Genomic DNA, 5,000 nt, shown 5'->3' on the forward strand with positions numbered 1-5,000 from the left:
GGTTGGGATTCTGGAAAGAATGCAGAAATGTCAAAGGATTATGGTCGCTATAAATAACAACAGGTGAACAACGCCCACTAACATAAACTTCAAAATTTTGAAGCACCCAAATCAATGCGAGGGCCTCCTTTTCAATAACTGAATGGTTTCTCTGATAAGATGCAAACTTCCGCGAAAAGAAGCAAACTGGATGTTCAACGCAATCATCGTCTTCCTGAATTAACACAGCTCCAGCACCGATCTTGCTGGCATCCACTTGAATTTTGAAAGGCTTTTCATGCTGGGGTGCCAGCAAGACAGGCGCGGAGGTTAAGAGCGTCTTTACACTGTCGAACGCTTTTTGGCAATCATCAGTCCAAACAAAACAATGCCTTTGACTTGAGTAAATCCGTTAAGGGGGCGACCACAGACGAAAAGTTTCTACAAAAACAGCGATAAAAACCAACCATCCCCAGGAAACGCATTAGCTCACGTTTAGTTTCTGGAACTGGGAAGTTATCGATTGCTCTCACTTTAGCTCGTATCGGACGCACTTGCCCCTGTCCTACCACCTTGCCCAGGTAGGTCACGGTCGCCCCAGCGAACTCACACTTTGCTAGGTTGACCGTGAGCCGTGCCTGAGCAAGGCGGTCAAAAAACGAGCACAGCCGCTTCAAATGAGACGACCAGTCGTTGCTCACAAGAACCATGTCGTCAAGGTACACTGTCACCCCCTCTAAACCAGCTACAACACGGTTCATTAATCGTTGAAAACAAGGCGGCGCGTTGTGGAGGCCAAACGGTAAGAAAACAACCCATTATGGGTAATGAACGCTGACAGTTTGCGTGCCCTCTCCGTTAACAAAACCTGCCAATACCCCTTCAACAGGTCTAGTTTTGTAACGAATTTCGCAGACCCTACCTGGTCTACGCAATCCTCTATTCGGGGTAGAGGAAACAGGTCAGGCTTGGTTACGGCAATCGGTACAGAAACTAAAAGTACCATCAGACTTCTTAACGAGGAGGCAGGGCGACGACCAGCTCGAGAAAGAAGGCTCAGCAAACCCATTATCTAACAAATACTGAACCTCCTTCTCCAAAACCTCCCTCTTCTCCAAGGGAACACGATAGAAACGTTGGCGGATGGGTTCAGCATCCCCAACGTTAATATCGTGCTCTAACACATTGGTCTGAGTAGGCACGTCTGAAAACAGAACTAAGAATTCCTTTAATAAGTCAGTTAACTCTTGTGTTTGTTTTGGGTCTAGATGTTTAAGAACTGGGGACAAGTTTTTTAATTGCCGAATTTTTCAAACGACCCTGCAAAACACAGTCATCCACCGTTTTCAACTCTTCATCCGGTGCTGCCAACGTCGGATGAACAGCACTTGAGAACGGGGAGCTGTCCACCAGCACCACGGGTTGGACTGGCGAAACAATACGATTGTCGCGGTCGCGATGGTAAAAAGGCTTGAGAAGATTCACGTGACACCTCCGTGTTCTCCTGCCCCTATCGGGGGTCGAGAGCACATAGTTGTCATTTAAACCACAACGCAGGACTTTATATGGCCCTGCGTATTTAGCCTGTAACGGCGAACCAACGACAGGGAGAAACGCAAGCACCCGGTCCCCCACACTAAACACTCGATGTTCGGAGCGACGGTCAAACAGTTTTTTCATTTTTTTCTGCAACTCCCAACCGGTCACTAGCCAATCTCGCTGAAAAGAGTCTACGGCAAAACCCCGAGACATAATCAGACAAATTATCTGGTGGATCCAAATCAGCCCACTGATCGTGAAGAGTAGATAGTAATCCACGCACTAGGTGCGCAAAGACAAGGTCGTTCGGGCTAAAACCCGTGCTCTCGTGAGTAACCTCCCTGGCTGCCAGCATCAGCCAGGGAAGGCCCTCTTCCCAATCACAATTCAGCTCAACACAATATGCTCGGAGCAGGGACTTCAAAGTTGAATGAAAGCGCTCGAGAGCGTGATATGCGGTCGCCAGATTTTGTTTAATACCCAATTGTCAGACTGTACAATTCTCGGCAACCCGAAAATGGATATGAATTGGCTAAGAGCCTTAACTCATTGAATGCCAAGCTGTTTTCGGAAGCTTTGTCCTAGAGTGCCAGCAATCTAGACCATTGTTGATGATTTTTGTACAGCCACAGCATATTCTGTGTTACATACAATGGCTCGTTTAAAAGGTGAGACTTTAAGCTCTCAGTGGGTGCAAACCGTGTATTTCTACACACCTCTGTTCCTGAGAAATCCCAAGCTAAACAGTGGCTAGTTTTCATCAAAATCGCTGTTTTTTTTCTAGAAATGGAGATAAAATGTCTTTCATGAAATATGAAGTGTTGCCTGTAAACTTTCCGGGAAGTGATCAGCGAGACCTGTCGAGACTGCCACCTAGTGATAGACCCACGAAAATGGGCTGGTTTTGACCTGACGTGCATGCGTCATTGATTCGACCCAAAGCGGCAACCGAGTTATGATAAAATGTCCAGAAAATGTCCAGATTGTGCGTTTTCATGAGTTTTCGATCGTCATATATTTCATTTCCATTCATCACAGAGTTCCCAAAATCACATATAATGTGTGTTAGAGTGTCTAGTTTCATAATAATAATAAAAAAGCTAAAAACTTAATATTACGTTTTTGGCACTCAATGAGTTAACAATTGACTTTGAATTGATCGAGCGCAAAGGGTAGGCGGCTGAGTAACGAGTAACCTGTCACATAACCGTGAGCAGGTACTCGCAACCACTTTTTGCACGGGCAAAGGACCAACGCAGTCAATTATAAGGTGCTCAAACGGTTGACACTCAGATGGTATGGGGCGCAGAGGGGCCGGTTTTAGGACCAAATTGGGCTTGCTCGTCAATTGACACGTAATACACGTCTTCACAAAACTGGCCACATCACGCTTGATGTGCTGCCAGTAAAAGTATCTCAGAACCCCGATCATATGTTTTTTTGACGATTTTGGATGATCGGATCACCAACGAGGAGATGGTCATGCGGAGACCACTTTCTCAGTAACACTCCGTCTTTAACATAATAACCCGTAGCTTCACTCCGAATTTCGTCGTCGTTTACCAGTTTGAAAAGCGGGCTAAGAGTCTCGTCGTTCTGCTGTTCCAATGACATTTCTTCACGACTGACCGAACAAGGGTAATCAGCCAGTGAAAACGTATTATCGGGTTTAACTGACTCCGCTCTACCAGTACTCTGTTGGCTGGCAGCGCGGGTCACAACACACGCAGGGAATACTTCGGGAAAATGTTTCACACTCTCATCAGAGTCTCCTATAGAGAGAGGCTTTTCACTAACCACCAAGGGTGGCACTAATTCAGACCAAATTCGTTTCCCCGCAAGATTATTGCCCAAGACCAATGAAATGTTATTAACTGGTTATTAACTTTTACAGGCCTAACAGCCAACTCCACTTCGCCCTGCACAAGCTCGCACTCCAGGCGCACTGTATGCAGCGGCACAGATAACGTATTCAGGCCTATGCCACGAATCAGTAATGAGTTACCCATGTAGGTTTTTGAGAGAATGGCAGCGCAGACTCGAGAACAAAAGAGCTGCTTGCTCGGTATCTCGCAAAATTGTCACGGGGACTTTGTCATCCCTACCAGGAAGTGACACAAAGCCCTCGGAAATAAACGGCTCGAACGTCTCTTCACCTTCTGCCGCACACAGAGATGTAGACGCAGGCCGGTCAGTAGGCGTCACCGAAGCCGGGGTCGCAGGCACATTAACAGCCAGGACCGACGGTTTGGCAAAAAAGGCTCGCGGTTTACTTTTAGCCTTCAACACCGGACAATCAGTCTTCCAGTGCCCTCGCCCCATACAATAATTACACGTCAAATCACGCAGAGGCGGCGAGTACTGAGTGGGACGTCGGTCGTGAACTGAGCCTACAGGTGGTAAAATGCTAGGACGCGGACGAAAATGTTCGCCCTTCACAGTAGCCGGGCGAGAACGATGCGCAATCTCCCACTCGTCAGCCAGCACAGCAGCCTGAGGAGCAGTCTGAACATCGCGCTCCATCATAAAAGTCGTAATATGTTCAGGGAGTGTCTGCTTAAACTGTTCTAGTAGGACCAAATCAATTAATTGCTCCATGGTGTTAATATTAGCTGATTTACACCACCGAACTCAAACTCCATATGAGACTGACCAGGTTTTCTCCGCATAGAACGAAAACGATGTCTATACGCCTCATAAGACTTCAGTACAGCAGATTTTACGTTCTCATAAATCTGACTCGGCCGGTCAGAACACATTGAAGGAGCAAAGTTCTCTCAATGTCTGACCAAGCATGGGCATCGGCGACTCGTTCAAAAAGCTGGAAAAAGGCATCAATATCAGACTCATTAAACGGCGGGACTAAACGCAGATGTTTTGCCACATTCAATTCAGCAGGAGGGTGGTGCTGGCCTGGCATCTTCCCCTCTCTAATGAGATTGAGGCGCTGCTGTTCAATGTCTAAGCGCACCTTTTCCAAATTTTGCCTACTAGCCTACTAGACTAGAAAGTCAAGCTAGACGGTGGTGGCTCAACAGACACTGCAGACGCTGGCAGTATCTGCTGTTCCACCAAACCAGCAACGACGGCACTTTTGGTCGACTCCTTCAATCTCCGCTGCATTAACGTTACCACAATATCATAACTCTCCGCAACCTCTAACAGGTGGTCTTTGTTCATTGTGTTAAGAAGAGCCATGGACAGAGCCTGCACAAAATCAGTAACAATTTGAGAAGCCATGACGTAGGCCAAACCAAATCAATCGACTATAACAAATTCAAAAATCAAACGAATAGGCGTAATTTCAAGGAAAAGTGACTTCCAACGCCCTTCTAAACCCCCCAAAACCCACTAAATCGTGGACCCTAGTCTTCAAACAGCGTGAGGCCGGGGATTTAAGCACTAGGACCCGCTTGTCCAAGCCCGCAATCCCGAAAGAGTTGTTAACAGACAACTCCGCAGGAATCGGAAGTGCCCCCGAG

The 5,000-nt window shown here is 47.0% G+C and overlaps 1 protein-coding gene across 1 annotated transcript in view; it reads right to left on the reverse strand.

The window, feature by feature from the left end:
* wwc1 (WW and C2 domain containing 1) overlaps positions 1-5,000 on the reverse strand; it is a gene marked incomplete at both ends in the record, with an annotated part of 37,059 nt that overhangs the window by 20,593 nt on the left and 11,466 nt on the right.

Source organism: Alosa pseudoharengus, unplaced genomic scaffold (assembly GCF_046254945.1).
Source record: "Alosa pseudoharengus isolate Yale_2024_CS ecotype anadromous, Long Island Sound unplaced genomic scaffold, YU_APseudo_1.1 YU_APseudo_1.1_scf_8, whole genome shotgun sequence".
In the NCBI taxonomy this organism is placed as follows: domain Eukaryota; kingdom Metazoa; phylum Chordata; class Actinopteri; order Clupeiformes; family Clupeidae; genus Alosa; species Alosa pseudoharengus.